Raw genomic sequence first — 19,440 nt, forward strand, 5'->3', positions numbered from 1 at the left:
AGGTAACCCGAGAGAAAATTGAGTGAATGGGGTAGTTAGAAGGAAAACCTTGGATATAATCGAGTTGATGTATACCTTGAGACCCATATATTCTAACCATTCTGCAGGACAACGTTACGGTAAGTATTTTGTATGAATGATGACGTGATCATATGATGTTGTGGAGATGAGAAATAAATTTTCGTGTTCAGATTGATAATCAATGAAGTGTTGGATTGTGGTAATCGTGAGCGTGAAAATAATTGCGAATTGATGATATTTATCTGGATGGATGTGAATGACGTGTTGATAGTGCTATTATGTCTAGTGATATGCGGTTATGTGATCCCGAAGCCATGCTAGTATAGTATTGTGATAGTAATCAGAAACACTATTGAATTGCTTGTTTCTAGTCATAGCAATCGTGATTTAGATGTAAGGAGTAGGTCGAGATGCGAAGGGATTCTATGGGATAGATGTTTACGTAAGTACAAAGTGTGAGATTTAAGTTGGGATGGGTTAGTATACATAGTATGTTCATAAGAGCTTGTAACATAGTAAAGAATGACCTAGTGCTGAAACTCGTTTTGTTTGATTTTACTCTTTAATTGACCTTACTGCCATTTCTTTTCTGTTTATTGCCTATGGATGAAAATTTTATGAGAGATAGCCTCGTGAGTTAGTGTTCATTTGCCGTTGGTTTCATGCTTATAGGATATACGGATTAGGAGTAATAAATATATTAGTGGGCTGTGGTCAGGAAGTTCCTGTGCAGTGATGTTTCGACCAACGATTTTGTAAAAATCCTCATTTAAATTGTATTAATAATTTTTGCATAATTCCAACTCCATCGATCAGAATATTCGCATATGTTTTCAAATTGATAAGCCACGAAAATTCTTGATGTCTCTATATTAAATGGTAAGTTTTGCAAACTGATCCAAGTTTCGGACCAATTGCTGTCACATACTTGTTTGGACCAACTGAGTTGTAAAATTCCTTAAAAATGGAATTTTTGTGCTTTAGACCTAATTCTTTTTCCCCTGTGTATTTAACTCTCCGTATTTTATAAAAGTAATATGAATCAAGTTTTAATCGAACGGTTATTTGTTCGTGGTCTTTGGAATTTACAACGTGAATCATGACTTGTAAAATGTGCGTTCTATGTTGAGTTTTCATACAATTGTTTGGTTATTTCATGAGCCTTATTAATGTGACCTTATAATGTTTTTTATATGATGATAGTAGCACGCATGTTCAGTAGTTATGTATCTTAACAAGTGATAAAATTAAAGTAGTTATGTATCTTAACAAGTGAAATATTGTATACGAGTCCAGTTGTTTGCATATTTTATATATGCTTGGCATGTTGTAATATCTCTGGTGTGTTCATCATATTTGTGTAGTGGTCGGATATATATAAATATAAAACTATATTGTCATATCTTGGTAAAGTTGGTGGCGTTAAATGTTAACTTGATTGTTCTAATATACTCGCATGAATATTTATAATAATTATGTTTAAATGTTTACACATGGATGGTAGTAATGAGTATGTCTAAATGTTCACACATGTAGGATGTCATCGGAGTTCTAATGTCTTTCATGTGAGTCTGTGTGCCTATAGTTATACTTATTACTTTCATTGCATTAATTTATTTCAATTGAACCTAAACTTATGATATGATAATAAAATAGTGTTGTTGTTCCTTATTGGATATGTTCATAGTTGTATTGTCATGAAATGCTAAGGTGATTGTTGCAATTGTCACGATATTTGAAATATAGTTTGATATAGTTACGATATAGTTACGATATTTGAAATATATTCTCGAACCGTCGCTATGAATTATAATGAGATAACCCTTTGATGATTCACATGTTATGCGTATGTTTAAATGATAGTCGTTATAGTTACGTTTAATTGAGCCGCGAGTTGCCTATTTGTTCAAACCGTGCAAACCAGAGAACTTGTTCACCTTGCTAATCTTTTGTCATAGATAATGTTTTACAAGTTATATGATGGTATATGTACATGTTTAAGTTGTTTATGCGATATCTTTTATTTTGCTGAAAATGAATTATACTGAGTTGATGGATACAATTGAATGGTATGGTTGCTAAAATGTTAAACATATGTGTGATATGGAAGTAATTTTGTTGTTATTGTGAATCATATAACCATTAATACTCAATTGTAATTTCAGTTGTTTGACTTCTACATTATTAAGTTAATTACTCATGACGCACAGTCGATGGTTCCGTAAGGAGTTTAACAGGGAATTTTATAATGTGCCTCCGATCTAAACTAATAATCTTCTTATATTGACTATATGGTTAGACTCTTGTCTAGTTCTTATGACGTGATAAATCGTTTTAAAATTTAACATGTGATTGAGTCGGTACTTATACTTTTGTGTGACCATGCAACCCGTGATAAATAGATCTGTAATAAAGAGGTAAAATTTTGATTGAACACAGGTAATTTGTAGTTACTTGCTTTACATCATGGTACGAATCGTATGCTTTGATGAGACGTCACCAGGGAATGTGTACTATCTAAAAGGTCTCCGATTAAATGCTGTAGTCGTGTTAGCCGTGAATATAACTGAGTAAAGAAGTGCAACTAAAATCCTGATGTTGAGGTAATAGTCGTTCATTAGTAAAGATAGGACTGAAATGAATAAGATGAACCTGTAAATTACGAAATATGAGTCGACACCTAAGCTTGTATTGTTTGAAGGAATTGAATTAAGTTTATCTGATTTTGAGTTTCGTAGTAAGCTGTAAATGGATTCTATGGACGGCTCTGTTATAAGATTTATGTTAAGAAAGTTATTCACCGTCCAGTATGAAAGTAAAAGTTTTGAAAATGAAGTTAAATTTAGTCATGTTGTTCGTTCATGTAGTGAATTGGTGGGTTGTGGTTAGTTACGAATGTCAAAACGGGAAATGTAATGTGGTGATTTAAGTGAGTTATGTGTTAACATGGTATGTTGATATTAGCATGATATGTAATGAATATTTGTAAAATTGGTGTAGTTAAATACATTTAATCTTTTATGTCATTGTGTTGGGTGCAGTTTAAATATATTTAACACCAAGAACGAAATTTTATGTATGATAGTCTTGTATGTTAACTTTCCAATATCGCTGTTTACTCACTTGATTGACTCGACCAATAAGTTTGTAAAAATTGCCAATCAATGTGCATTCGTCATTCGTGAATAAATCCCAAACCCCTTGTTATGAGAATTAAAAATATTTCTAGGATGATAAGTCTTTGCTAAACGGTTGTCTTCATTTTATTGGTGATTACGTGTCTTGACCTAAATCTGTACAGTTATGTAAAGGAAAGTCGATTTGGACCTATTAGGTTACAAATTTTCATAAATCGATTTATTAAGTTTTGACCCTAATTCTTTTCTTATGTTGATTGATTCCCTATGTTTCTAAGGTATGAGATTACAATGATTAGTGAAATGAATAATTACTAATGATTTTTACTGGTAACCTTGTAAATCATTGTTCCATTCATAATTTGATTATTCACAGAATAAATGTTACCAATATTTCTTAGAAAATATGCTGCCACGAGAATACGCCGGATAGGATTATCGTGGTATATTACGTTAGTGATCTTGCTTAGTAACCTTGATGAAACGATGTTATTCGACATGAACCATATGTGAGCACCTAGGCATCTTCATCTTTGTAACCTGAGTAGTAATGTATAAATTAGATTGACAAGCAGATCCTGTGAATGTTATTGCATGTATTGATTGATATGAAGAGTGTCTAGATTAATCTTTGAAATGTCTTAAGTTATTCAACGTGGCTTTTGCTCGATCGATCGGTGGCGATGTCTTGTAGCCGAAGCAAAGAATCGTAGCTTCCTTGAGAGAGCTTGTATATTGATTGTCTTTAGTAGGGATTAGTTAACTTGAGCGTGAGTTGTGAATCTTTTATCCTCTTTCAATTGTTAGCAGTAGTTTGAGAACTTTAGTTATAATAATGAAGGTTACGGGGACGTAACCATGTTTAAGGAGGGTAGGATTGTAAAATCTTTATACCTTCATGTGTGATTTCTCAGTTTGGCTATATTGGTTATGCGTTATGTGGGTTATGTTGGAGTGTTACATGATGTGTTTCTGTTATGGTTAAACTTCGGGGACGAAGTTTATTCTAAGGAGGGTGGAATGTAATACTGCGTTTAATATTCAATTTGGTGGGTGCCTTACATACTTTTGTATATGCGTTTCATAATTCGTTGCGTTGGTTGGTAGGAGAGGGTAAACTTCGGGACGAAGTTTCTTTTAAGGAGGGTAAACTGTAATACCCCGTATTTTATATAATCGAGTAAACGGATATTATTATATATTAGTTATTATACATTTTATATTGGTTGCATCGTAATATCGTGAATGTTATTAAGTCGGGTTTATATCGTATATGTTGAGTCGGGTTACATCACATTTTGTCTTTTGGGTCAAGAATCATATCACCCATTTACATTGTAATACTCCGTATTTTAGTTGGAGTACTCGGTCGAGTACTTGGTTGGTACTCGGTCGAGTCTGTGTTACTCGGCCGAGTGCACTTGACCGAGTAAACCGGTTCAGCGAGTTGACGGTTTCTTTTATGTTTTGGCCAAGGTTTTTATTTTTAACAGTTGGGTCATTTCTAATTTCATTTTACCATTCATAAAACCATTTCTAAACCTAGAGAGAGGGAGAGGAAGAACAATTGTCGAGCCTTTTAATTGATTGAAGATTTCTCATCGATTTCAACCTAATTCGATTTCCCAGTTTGTAAGTCGATTTCATTCCATTGTTTATACTGTTTTAAATTCGTCTTCTTCGAAAAGTTTGAAAAGAGAGTCCTATTTATTTGATGTCTAGTTTATGCATATAAAATCTCGTAGTCAAATTCCTTATGGTTTGTCCTAGGTAAATTATTTATGAACATGTCGCTGAAAAGTCCGCGAATCTGATTTGGTTGTGGAAAATGATTTGAAACCCTAATTTTTATGTCGATTCAGTTATGAGGCTTCTTCATACATCATATTTGTATAGTCTAGATGATAATAGGATTTAGAATTTCTGAAAAATAATGTTTTAAACTCGTTTTATGAATCAATACTTTTTATGCGACGGTTTCTGTCAGTTTTTGGAAATTAGTCTGAAAACCCTTGATAAGTTTGGAATTTGAGAAAAACACGTTAGATATAAATTGTAGCTAAGACTCATGGGGTTCCAATTCAATTGGCCTTGTATCAATTCGAATTTTCTGGAATTAGTTATTCATTTTATACCGAGTCTGCGATGAGCAGGAAAATCAGGAAAAGTCGTGTTTGTTCTTTAAATTGATATTCCTATTAAGTTATGATGAGTCTAGGTTATGTGCATGATTAATTGACTGAGTAGATGGTAATTATACATAATTATGTTATGTAGGTGATGGATAAGTGAAGGATCATAAGTGATTGCTTGTGTGTGCTTGGATTGCGAAAAGGTAGGGAAATACACTTGACTTATTATCGTTGATGTTGAATTGTGTTGACTTGTTTGTGTTTCGTATGACCAAACTGTGAACGTTGACTTGCTTCGTGGCTGTTGATTTACGTTATGATTCATATCTTTGGAAGGTGATTGATTGAATTGATCGTATTGAGTATGTTATCACAACATTTGGTAACCGGCATGATTTTATGATTGATCAGTTCAAAGATATATATATTGTGTTGCATTAATTTCTTTTGAGCATTCATATGCATTGGAGATGGAGGATGTTGTGGTGATGTGGTGTGGTGAAGATGATGTTGTGATAAGGCCCAGGCGGGTTCTGCAGGACTTGCCCTGGTGTCCTCAACGGAAGCGGCAGATCGGCTACGGTCGATATATAGTCTAATGGGGATCGGTATGGTGGGTGTTCGGGTTATGAGATATGAGTTGAGATGGAGATGGAGGTGACGGAGGAGCATGCATATCATATTTTGTTGTTTCATTGTATTCCCTACTCAACCTCGTGGTTGACCCGGTGTATTCGTGAACACCTGTGACGATCCAAATATTGGGGGAGCGGGCTTGACGGGTTTATGAGATAGGCTGGGAGCTTGATGGGCGTGAGACACTGGATCAGAAGACTTAGTAGCTAGATCATCATTTAGAAGACTTTCACTTTCATTTATGTTAGTTCCTTGTAATTTGATGTAAAAGAGGTTTTGTAATAATTAAGTTAAAGTAATTATATATTTTGCCTTGGAGTTTAATTTGTTATTCACTACCTCGGGAAACCGAGATGGTAACAGTCCGGTTTATTAGGGAATGTCTTGCTAAAGGCTCCTTCATAAATCGGGGTGTTATAGTACTATAAGCAGTTTAATGAGAAGTCTAGATATGCTGAGGATATGGGACTGAGTGAGGAGAACCTAGCTCTGAGGTTCGAGAAGGGGTTGACCCCCCAAGATAATGGATAAGTTACCCGTAAGAGTCCTTACTGATGTTAAGGAAGCTTATGAGAGGGCTGGGAGAGCTGAGAGGTTGGTAGAGATGGACCGGGAGAGAGGCACTGAGAAAAGAAAGGCTGAGAGCGAGGGTGGTGGCCAATCTAACTACAAGAAAAGCAACCATAATTAGGCTAGAGTGTATTCTTCTGGTTCAGGGTTTAGTACTGGGGCTTCATACGGGCGTGGCCGTGGTGGTAGTTGGGGTATGACCTGCTTTAACTGTGGCGGTGTAGGCCACAAGAGACATGAGTGCACCAGTGCGGCGAACGGGGGTTACCGGAGATCGGGACAGGGGAGTTTTTCTCAGGGGCCAGCACAGAGTTTTCCGAGTAACAGACCAGCTGGGTCATGGAGCAACCGGAGAGGTCAGAATAACAACGGTGGAGGTAACCGCAATGGCGGTAATTCTTATCAGAAACCAGTTACCAACACCAACAACAACAACAACCAAGGGTCGGGTGCTAAGCCGACTACTTCAGCCAGTACTGTCCAGGGAGGTGGGCAGAAGACTAGTGGAAAGCTGTTTATGATGGACAAACAAGCAGCTGAGGACGACGCGCATGTTATCGCTGGTACCTTTCTTGTTAATGGTGTTCACACCTTTGTTTTGTTTCATTCAGGGGCGTCTCAGTCGTTTGTATCTTCGAGTCATGTAAAACAGTTGGGCTTGAGAGAGTATGAGTCTGTAAGTGAGAAAGTTTTTATACCTTCGGGAGAGTCTGTAACATGTGGGAGGTTGTTTAGGGATGTATCTTTGATAGTTGGGCAAGTTGATCTACCTGTAGACTTGCTTGAGTTTCCTTTAAACGGTTTTGAGATGATAGTCGGGATGGATTGGTTAGGAAAGTATAAAGCAAAGATAGACTGTTATCAAAAGAAAGTGTCTCTGAGAGGTTCTAAGGGCATTAGTGTGTCTTATCGTGGGTTTGTTGTCAAACCCAAAGTTAAGTTGATTGCAGCTGTGACCTTGAAGTCCTATCTGAGGAAGGGGTGCCCGTTGATCTTGTGCCATGTGAGAGATGACCGGATAGAGAGTCCGATAGTTGATCAGATACCAGTTGTGGGGGAGTTTTCAGATGTCTTTCCAGAGGAGATTCCGGGGTTGCCGCCGAAGAGGGAGATAGATTTCACGGTTGAGTTGAAACCGGGGACGAGGCCAATCTCTAAGGCACCGTACCGGATGGGTCCTAAGGAGTTGGAGGAGCTCAGGAAGCAGTTGAACGATCTGATAGAGAAGGGATACATTAGACCAAGTTTATCACCGTGGGGAGCACCAGTTCTTTTCGTGAAGAAGAAAGATGGGAGTTTGATGTTGTGTATAGATTACAGGGAGCTGAACCGAGTGACAGTGAAGAACAAGTATCCTTTGCCAAGGATAGATGACCTGTTTGATCAGTTGAGTGGTGCAGCAGTCTTTTCCAAGATTTATTTGAGGTCGGGGTACCATCAGGTGAAGATTAGGGAGGTGGACATACCAAAGATAGCTTTCACGTCGAGGTATGGCCATTATGAGTATGTGGTGATGCCTTTTGGGTTATCTAATGCACCGGCTGTGTTTATGGATTTGATGAACAGAATCTTTAGTCAGTTTTTGGACAAGTTTGTGGTGGTGTTCATTGATGATATCTTAGTCTATTCCAAGACTAAGGAGGAACATGAAGAGCATCTGAGGATTGTGTTGCAGACCTTGAGGGAGCACGAATTATATGCTAAGTTGTCCAAGTGTGAGTTCTGGTTAGAGAGAGTTGCTTTTCTGGGGCATGTGATCTCTAAGGATGGGGTAGCTGTGGATCCGGCAAAGATTGAGGCAGTGACCAAGTGGGAAGCACCAAAGAATGTTGCTGAGATCAGGAGTTTCTTGGGTTTAGCTGGATATTACAGACGGTTCGTGAAGTATTTCTCCAAGATTGCTAGACCTATGACATCGTTGATGAGGAAAGAGAACATGTTTCGTTGGGATGAGAGTTGTGAGACGGCGTTCCAAACATTAAAGGAGCGTTTGACCACAGCTCCAATCTTAGCATTGCCTGAAGGGAGTGAGAACTTTGAGGTTTATACAGATGCCTCAAAGAATGGACTGGGATGTGTGTTGATGCAGAACGGTAAAGTAATTGCTTATGCTTCTAGGCAATTGAAGCCTTATGAGGAGAATTATCCTACACACGACCTAGAGTTGGGTGCAGTAGTGTTTGCTCTCAAGATTTGGAGACATTACCTTTATGGGGCGACCTTTAAGGTATTTTCAGATCACAAGAGTCTCAAGTACATCTTCACTCAAAAGGAGTTGAACATGAGACAGAGGAGGTGGATGGAGTTGATTGGCGATTATGACATGGATATTATCTACCATGAAGGGAAAGCCAATGTTGTTGCAGATACTTTGAGCAGGAAGAGTGTACATTCTTTATGTACACCTATATCTTTGATAAGGTTGAGAGATGAGGTGGGGAAGTTTGGGATACATATGATGCAGAGAGGGGATGCCATGGGAGATTTGACAGTGCAGCCTGATCTTTATGATGATATACGAGGTAAATAGGATTTGGATCCTAAGATGGTAGAGTGGAGGGCTGGAGTAGAGAAAGGGACAGTGTCTAGATTCTCTATTCATTCAGATGGTAGTTTGAGGTTTGATGGGAGGTGGTGTGTCCCTAATGATGAGGAGCTGAAAAAGACAATCATGACAGAGGCACATTGTACATCGTATTCGGTACATCCAGGTGGTGACAAGCTGTACAAAGATGTAAAGAACACGTTCTGGTGGCCTGGGATGAAGAAAGAAACAGCTGAGTTTGTGGCCCGTTGTTTGACATGCCAGAGAGTTAAAGGGGAACAGCGACGACCACAAGGTAAGATTCAGTCTCTTGAGGTACCTGAGTGGAAGTGGGAATCCATTTCTATGGATTTTATCGTGGGTTTGCCAAAGACACAACATGGTAACAACATGATATGGATTATAGTGGATCGACTGACCAAGTCAGCTCATTTTGTGCCAATGAAAGATACATGGACTAAAGCACAATTAGCTATGGCTTATCGGAAGAATGTGCTAAAGTTACATGGGGTTCCTAAAGACATAGTATCTGACAGAGATGCGAGGTTTATCTCCAAGTTTTGTAAAGAGTTACAGGAATATTTGGGAACGACATTGAAGATGAGTACAGCATTTTATCCTGCAACAGATGGCCAGACAGAGAGAACAATCAAGACTCTTTAGGATATGTTACGAGCTTGTGTGATGGACTTTGGTGGTAGCTGGGAACAGAGGTTGGATTTGATAGAGTTTTCTTACAACAACAGCTATCACACTAGTATTGGCATGGCACCGTTTGAGGCCTTATATGGGAGGAGATGTAGGAGTCCGATCTGTTGGGACGACAGTGCTGGGGCAGTGGTTTTAGGACCAGCGATGGTACATGACATGGTTGAGCAGATTAGGATCAGGGAGAGGATGAGAGCAGCTCAGGATAGGCAAAAGAGTTATGCAGATCTACATCGCCGGGATATCGAGTTTCAGGTTGGGGACAAGGTTCTTCTGAAAGTGTCTCCTATGCGTGGGGTTATGAGATTTGGGAAGAAAGGCAAGCTGATTCAGAAGTTCATAGGGCCATATGAGATCTTAGATAGGGTTGGAGAGGTTGCTTACCGTTTGGCTTTACCGTCTTCTTTGGATAGGTTGCATAATATGTTTCATGTATCTCAGTTGCGGAAGTATGTGAGTGATCCGTCACATGTGTTAGAGGCAGAGAGCATAGAGCTAGATGAGTCCTTGTCTTATCTTGAGGTGCCTAAGCAGATTCTTGACCGGAAGGTTAGGAAGACTAGGAGTGGTGAGACAGTTTTGCTTAAGATCCTTTGGTTTAATCATGAGGTAGAGGAAGCTACATGGGAGGTAGAGGAGGCTATGAGAGAGCGTTATCATTTCCTTTTTGATCAGGTATGTATGGTTACGGGGACGTAACCTTGTTTCTTTTAGGGGGGTAGGAGATGATCGCAAAGAGTTTTACACCCTTTTTGTGTTGTGTTGGTTTGTTTTGTAGTGGTTTGAATCGGGTTGAGTTTGGTTGGTAACATGTTTTTATGTTAAGTTTTATGTTGGTTGTTGTGTCGGGAGCGTGGTAGTATGTTTTTGTTTTGTTGTGGTTTGAACTTCGGGGACGAAGTTCTTTTTAAGGAGGGAAGACTGTAATACTACGGTTTTATGAGTCTCTGGGTACTCTATCGAGTGGGCCTTACTCTGTCGAGTAAGGGTGTTTTGGGTTTTTAAAACAGTTTCTGTCTGTAGGGTACTCGATCGAGTAGCCTTGGTACTCGATCGAGTAGGGGGCACTCGATCGAGTATGTTGGGCACTCGATCGAGTGGCTCGGTTTACGGGTAATGTTTTGTCGGGTTTTGTTAATAATGCGAATTAATATATAAACCTTTCCGTCACTTTCATAATACACTTTTATCAAACCTAATTACTTCAAAAGAGATTTCAACCTACGTACTTCGCATCTTTCGCATTATTGACAAATCCCGGAGCTTGGGAGGTCGGAATTTATCGTTCTTTACATCTTTGTGATCCTTGCATCGAGGGTAAGATCTGCGTACCGATTTGGTATTTTATTAAGGTTGTTTAAACCCTAATTTAGGGATTTGGGGGTTTTGTTGGTTTTTATGATTGTTAGTAATTTATGTGATCATATGTTAGGAGGAGAATTCGTAGAGGAGGCTTTTTTATAACAGCTGTTGAGATCGTCTGATTGTTTTGCATTCCAGGTAGGGTTTCCCTGCTCAGTATTATTCACATATGTGTTGGTTGTGATCTATGTTTGTTGAGTATTATCGTACGAGTATTGTGACGGTTGTGGAATTGTTTACTGCTGGTAGTTGTGATTGATTGTATCTGTCTGTGGTATTCGGGGTGCGTCCCTGGCTGAGTGGGGTCACTTGCGGGAGTGGCTTCACGCCCATTATTCGCCTTCTGTGGAACCCGCCACAGAAGGGATGTGCACATTAATGGATTTGGGTTATTCGCTCTATGGTATGAGCGGGGCTTAGGTGGGAACGGCTGCGATCCCCCACTGGCGGAGTGGAGTAACCTGTTGCGACGGGTACTCTAGCAGGACTACACACTTTAGTGTGTAGTCGGTGATGAGGAGTTTATTGTGGAGTTTGGGTTATGTGACGGCTGAGATATGTTGGTTTCTGTCTTATAGTAGTTGTATATGTATGATCGTGTGAATAGTACTGACCCCGTTTTATTGTTTTAAAAACTGTGGTGATCCATTCGGGGATGGTGAGCAGTTGTTGAGCAGGTATGAGTTAAGACATATGGGCTAGCTGGGATGTGTCACCTTCAGATGATAGAGTCTTCTGCTGTAGCTTGAGTAGTTTATCAGACATTTGTTATGTTGTTTAGATAGTTGGCTTATGAACTTGTAGTCCGTTTTAGGCTGTTTGGTTTCTGGATTGTATTCACTTTAAACTTTATACTATTTAAACGTTGTTTCTTTATTGTCTTTTGATTATCATTGCCTCGGGAAACCGAGATGGTAGCACTTCCATGCCTTAAGTGGTCCTGGTAAGGCACTTGGAGTATGGGGGTGTTACATAACTAGTAATCCAAATGATTTGTACATTTGACTTTTTTAATTAGGTTACATAAATGAGAAACACATAAAAGGCTAGTGTCGACTAGATTTAATGAACCATTTGATTGTCAATCATATGGAATATGCGAATATTGTTTCCTTTGCAATATGATTTGTACTTCCTTTAGTGGTAAAGGGACACGAGCAAATGATTTGTTGGGACTAATACATGCGATGTATGTGTTTTAATGAGCATCACCGCAAAGGGAATTTATGACTACTTCGTCACTTTTACCAATGAATTAAGTAGATATGGATATATTTACTTAATCAAATATAAAGTTAAGCATTTAAGAAATTTGAGAAATTTCTAAATGACGTAGAGAACCAATTGAACAAAGTATTAAAGCATTACAATTCGATCGTACTGGCAAAGATCTAAGTAGTAAATTTGATTTATTAAAGATGGTTTATGACCTAGTGTCACTACCCATAAGATCAAACTAATATGAGTCGATTTGAGTTATTGAACTCAATTTTGGGAATTTGCAATCCAAAACGGACAAGTAATTCTAAAACGGATGGTCAATCATGATATACTTGAAATAGAGAGCCTATTTAACATATTACATGAATTAAACTGTCATGATAGAGATGGTATTTTTATGTGCTAACACGTCAGTCTAGACAAACTTCTAATACTCCACCATATATATGTTTGTAACTCACAAAGCTATCTCTCAAGAAGATAGATGTTTTTATGAGAGATAGAGTGGGAGTAGATTGGATCGTCACAAACATGTCTTATAGTTGAAGTGTTATAACTTTGTGAAAGTAAGAGAACTATAATCTATAAAGATAGAGTATCTATAAAGATAGAATGGGAGTATAGTTCAGTGGGAGTTAAGCGCACATGTCTTGTTGTTAAAATATTGCTTTGCGAAAGTAATGGTATTGTCCTAAATCGACTTTGTTACATATGAGCCATAGCACTACAATCCAAAGATTGTTATTCGAAGAGTAGATTTACTTAAAGGCGAGGGTCTCCTTAAAGTGAATATAGCTTTAGAGTAAACAAGAGCATAGATCGACATGAAGATGTTGATCAAAATAAATTATGTTAGGAATTGCCACACTTCATTTGATGATGAATGGCAAATGAAATTTATATTCGCTTTTCTAAAATGGGAATTTAGAGAAGGAAGTGTTTGAAACACAAAACCTTAGATAAAGATTTAAGAATCCTAACATATTATGCGTAATTATCTTAAGTGATCACAAGATGGTCTAAAGCTAGCATTAAAGGATTATACTTTTCGTTCATGTGATAATTGTAACACCCCCATATTCAGAGGAGCCTTAACTAGGCCTTCCTTAGGATATAAGGGCGTTACCATCTCGGTTGCCCGAGGATAGCAATAATCAAATGTCGATAAAAGAACTATTAAGTTATATTACAAGCGATTTAAACCAAAATACGAAATAAAGATACAACTCAAAGACTATTCGCTATGACCGCCATATCACGTGAGGACTCACCCCTGCCCGGACTCCAGCTATCCACAATATCAACACTTGCTAAAACTGACTGCTCACCATAAGGGATCACGACAGACACATAACAAACAAACAACCACACAAGGTCAGTACTGAGATAAGACACCGCAATAACAACTACAACTAACAACACAATACGATGCTATCAATCTCACACACACAATCACGACAATCCAACCAATCTCTGTCACTGAATGTCCACTGGACCAGTCCTGCCAGTGGGGACCGCAGCCGTACCCACCAAATCCCCGCTCATCATACCGAGCGATAACCCTGTCCATTAATGTGCACATCCCCTCCCGTGGCGGGTTCCACGGAGGGCGAAACTAGGGCGTGAAGCCACTCCCGCAAGTGACCCCACTCAGCCGAGACGCATCTCGAGAACCAGAGACAACAACCCCAATCACCATCACAATCGTCGCCATACAATTACGACACTAAGCAAACACCAAACAATCAAAACAACTGACACGCTAGACCATCTACAGAAACTGAGTAGGCGAACCTACCTTTAAGCCACCGCAACCAATCCACGCCGACAGATAACATGTCCAGCGACCAAGCAACGCCTATAACCAGAATACCATCATCTATTACTAACAGGCAAACCCTAACTAAAAGAACAAGGACACGGATGATGATTATGACATACCTATTAGGGAGAAAGCTCAGCAAGAGACCGCTACCCGACACAAGTGACGCCCTCCTAAGGTTCAAGGATCTTCAAAAAGCTTCCATGGAGGTTTCGAGGTGAAGGGAAGGGAAAGAGGCGACTGAAGGATAGAAGGAAAGTGGCGGAAGTGATTTGCGGATTTAACAAAACGCGATATAAAACCCTCGCTGAAAACTCGGTACTCGATCGAGTACCCAACATACTCGATCGAGTGGCCCCCTACTCGATCGAGTAGCCTCTACTCTATCGAGTACCACTCTTAAAACGCAGCCCAAGATGGTTTTGGCACACTTTTCTAAGACTACTCCCGCTCCCACGGTCAGTCAACGCTGGTCAAAGGGTCCCTAAAAGGGCGGGTATTACAGTCTTCCCCCCTTAAAAAGAACTTCGTCCCCGAAGTTCAACTCACCTATCCCGACATACAAGACACGGGAAAACACGACATTGCCATACTTCCCACTCAAGTCACAACTCCCCAGGAACCCCCCCCCCCATGTCATCATCATCACTGCCTACGCTCTAATCGTAACGACTCTTACTACTATCATATGCACATTATCACCGTCAACCGTTACTCTATATATATATATATGTAAAACGTCAAACTCGCAATGCGAATCACCACCCACGATCACCCAACATATAGTAACAACTATCAAACTATCAATCTAGAACATGTCTCATATCAACTTTCATGTGGTACAACTAATGCCACCCTGTTACTCGGCAACGTGATTCAAACACGATTCATCGCACTATAACTATTTCTTCATGACCGTCTCTTGAAACATACAACCACATTCACTTTAAAGAACTAAAGTAATCCGTTATACTTCAGAAATTTTTGTAATTAAAGCAAAACATAATACCAACAACATTATAAACAAGCAAAACATTATTCAAAAACAGCCTTTTTATTTCGCGACATTACTCTTCCCCTCTAAAAAGGAACTTCGTCCCCGAAGTTCACCACCCAAATTTCAACGCGTATTACTTCTTATTTAATTCATGACATGGGTTAAAGCATATTATTTACTGTGGACATTACTCGATAAGCATAAACTCGTTAAATTATAAATCATACATAACTCTCCGGGACAACTAGTCGCCAACGATAAAGCACGTTAACATTGCACGCACAGCGTATGAAGAAATGTAACTTCAATGAATAAATGGTAAAATGACATATTGTAATATTAAAACAACAAGAAACCGTCACCACTTCACTAATCGTTATCAAGATGTATATAAAACCGAAACTTGACTTCCAACATATGAATTTAACGGTTCAAAGGTGTTACTACGCACTAATAACCACATTAAACATTAAACTTGCTATTATAAAACATTTGAACATTTTTAATTTTCGAAAACCTACTGTAACAGTGCTACTCGATCGAGTATGTAGCGATACTCGATCGAGTGCCATGCTACTCGATCGAGTGTCTTGGCTACTCGATCGAGTAGCCTCTGTCGAATGCTTTTATCCCGCCTTCCTGTGACTACTCGATAGAGTACGGGGTACTCTATCGAGTACCTATAGGCCAAATTCCTCATAAAGCCTGTCATAAGCTAACACATATATATATAGCCGTCACATAACTTGGGTCGAGATGATTTCCCGACCCCAAAATCAATCCTGCAACATAGGTAAGTAATAAATCCGGCCTTATGGCCACAATACAAGTCCAAAATCAAGTCTCAACAAAATCAACTACTAAAGTCTAACCATACTACTAACCACTAAAACCAACCATCGTCAACAAGGATAAAACAAGGAGTATCACTCCTGTTGCTGCTGCTGCTCAAACATCACCTCATCATCACCACCACCAGAAGTACCTGCTCCCGATGACCCGATCCCCGCATCCACTCCTGCTCCTGCTCCTGCTCCTGGGCCCACGTACCATGGAGTCAAGCCACCGTAAGGAAAGGACTGAGGTGCCCCCCACGTCGACTGATCCACCCCGTAGGAATGGAAAACCCCTGAGTAGTCCCCAACTCCACTCCACCAAACCGGATGCGGTCCCTCGGTCCCTATCCCCTGAGCGTACGCCATCTCGTGCATGTTCCGGAGTGTCAAGGTAGATGACACTCTATCTGCCAAGTAGCCTGGATCGCGTCTCCGGGGTGTCGAGGTAAGGGTAGCACGGAAAAGGATCTTCGCTTCTTTGCGTGGCGCTACCGGCTGTGGCCTAGTCTCCAAGGCCCTCTCCCTCACTCGACGGGGTCCCCTCCCCAATCTGGGTCTCTCCACCACCGCAACTCCCGCATTCTCGCCCTTCGTCGGCTCCGGCATCACCTCCAGGATGGTGTCGTCGATGAGATAGGTCTGCAGCTGGCGGGGTCTATCCTCATCCTCCTCCTCCTCCTCCTCATCGTCCACATCCCGACCACTACCGCCGGCTCCAAGGGCTGCGTCGGTGGGAGGTGCTCGAGAGCGGAATTTTCATCCAACTCATGCCCCATACCCTCCACGCTAGGCTGCCGTCAGCCAAGGTCCTCAACCACTTCAGGTCGAGATAGTAGGCACGGTCCATAGTGGGCACTGGGGTAACTAGAGGCACGTACTCCGAAGAGGCCTCAAAAGAGGTTAGCTTTTCAGCTAACCGAGTGGCGATAGCGCCACAACTCAGGTACCGGGAAGAGGAAGAAGCCATCAAGGCAAGGGCAAAGACAAACCATAGAAGGAGCATTAAAGACCACTTTCCTGGCCCGCTCCGGGTTGAGGTAAGACATCAGAAGCAAGACCTCATGATTATTCACCATCGATATCCTTTTGTCATAAAGGAGGTTCGAAAGAGAACGGAGAAAGACCCTCAAGGTAACATGCTGAACGTCATTAATCAGCATGTTGCTCGAGGTGGGAGCTTGCTTCCCACTCAGACAAGGCATCAGGCGGCAGACACCGCACTCGGCTGGAATGTCGGTAATGGAGTCCTTAGGAGGCTTAGCCAACCCAAGGTGAGCAGCAAATTGATCCATAGAAAGCAAGAAACTAGTGTTCATTAACCGAAATTCAACGGTTTGGCCAGCGGGGTCATAGATAAAGGAGCTCATAAACTCCAAAGTGAGAAAAGGATAAGTGTGTTTCCTCAGCCTATACAAACCCATAAGACCCAAGGTCTCGAAAATGTGACGGACATCCGTCTCTATCTCCAACTCCTCTAACACAGTAGTGTCTATATACCTCGTAGGTCTCATTTTGCGTTTTTGTAAGGCTACAAAACGCTCCCTCTGCTTGAAATCAACAAAAACAACTGAAGGGTATTCGGGAACTGCGGGTACCACAGGTCCACTACCTTCCCCCATCTCAGGTGGATTACCCCTCCCCCGTTTACTTTGGCGGATTCCAAGGTTCAGTCTCGGCATCTGCTTTAGGCATAAGTTCAAACAACTTGTATAAATATGCAAACATTTACTTCATGTAATCTGAATTCGACATACTCAGCTAGGCACCCCAATTTATCAACAACTTTCAACATGTGAAGCACATAATCTACGCCGTTAACTTTGAACATTAAGCTAAGTACACACGTTCACCAAATAGATTTCAAAATTTGACATACAAGCTCAGATTATTACTACTCATAAGCCATAGTTGTGAAAGAAATTATCATGGTGATTACATATGCTCAACAAATTCGAATATCCTAGCATGCTTCTAAAGGTTGTTCCAAACACACTTCTAATCACATGTGAGGCATTCTCACTAGTTCATGGGAGAGAATAATTTGGAATATATCATTATCACCCTTCAATATTATGAACAACAACTCAATTAGAATTTTCAGACGGTCTTTACAGCTGCGATAATTTTGGCATATTTTCATCAATTACCGTTTCTATTATCATATTGAAGTTTAACTTATACTTATAATGTCATTCACAACATCCATTTTCCAATTATAAATCACGAATTTCCATTTGAGGCACTTTTAAGATGGAGTTTTAAGGCAACTTTCTAAGGGTAAAATCATCAAAATCTATCCTCCAACATGATATAAACAATACTTAAGGCTCAATTCTACCATCTAACCATTGTAAAACAACCAAAAATCGATTTCAATTTTGGAAACCCTAGAAATTTCGATTTCAAATTTTGCAATTTCTAATCTAATTTACAACAATTAGTCACCAACAAACATGGAAAGGAGGCATATGAATCATATTTCAACAATTAAAAGCACCAAATTGATCATAATAATCGAAATTTCAGATTGTTTCACTTCTCTAACACATTCAAAACAATAAATCGTGTAAATTAAGAAGAATAGCATACCTTGATTGATTAACAAAGTAAAGAAACGAAATTAAGCAAGGAAATTAACCCAAGAATCACCACTTAACCCAAGAGTATGAGAGGATTTGAGAGGAATAAGGATTTAGGAGGAACTTAGGGGTTTCGAAATATATGGAATAAGAGGAAGAAGTAGAAAGATTAGGGGTTTTAAGAAACCCGTAGGATTCACTGTACAGTAACCTACTCGATCGAGTGCCTAGGGTACTCGATCGAGTACTACCCTACTCGATCGAGTAGGAGCTAAATCGTCGAGTATCTGCAGGAATTTTCCCACATCCCGACATCATAGCTTCCTAACTAGATCGAAAGAGGTCTACTCGGTCTAGTAAGCACCCGCACTCGGTCAAGTATAGTTAAGTACCGGTCAGAAGTACGAAGTAACTTGAAGATTCCTGCAAAACAACATGTGTGTCGATTCCAAACTAAGTTCGGAATTCGGCACCGATTATCGCACTTGCTCACGCATTACCATCACTACGCACCGTCTCAACTATTAAAGCATACATTACATTACGCCACACAAATTGCCCAACTCGAATCATTTCTAAACATAATCCCGCCATCATAATACACTTAAACTTACTTTACATGTTACTACTAAACTCATGTTTGCTTCAATTTGAAGCGTATAATTAACATTAATTCTTTCTTTCACGTATCACATAAATGCATACTTTCAAAACAAATTAATCTACCATGTTTCACATTCTATCATAAGTAAATCACCTTGCACAAATCAAATATTACGCAGCGGAAGAATTTCGACCATCATATAAGGCATAAACGCATTACTATATGCTACGTCTCGAATTATAACTCAATTATACTATAACTATCATCATG

The sequence above is a fragment of the Silene latifolia genome, chromosome 3, assembly GCF_048544455.1.
Source record: "Silene latifolia isolate original U9 population chromosome 3, ASM4854445v1, whole genome shotgun sequence".
NCBI classification, from domain to species: domain Eukaryota; kingdom Viridiplantae; phylum Streptophyta; class Magnoliopsida; order Caryophyllales; family Caryophyllaceae; genus Silene; species Silene latifolia.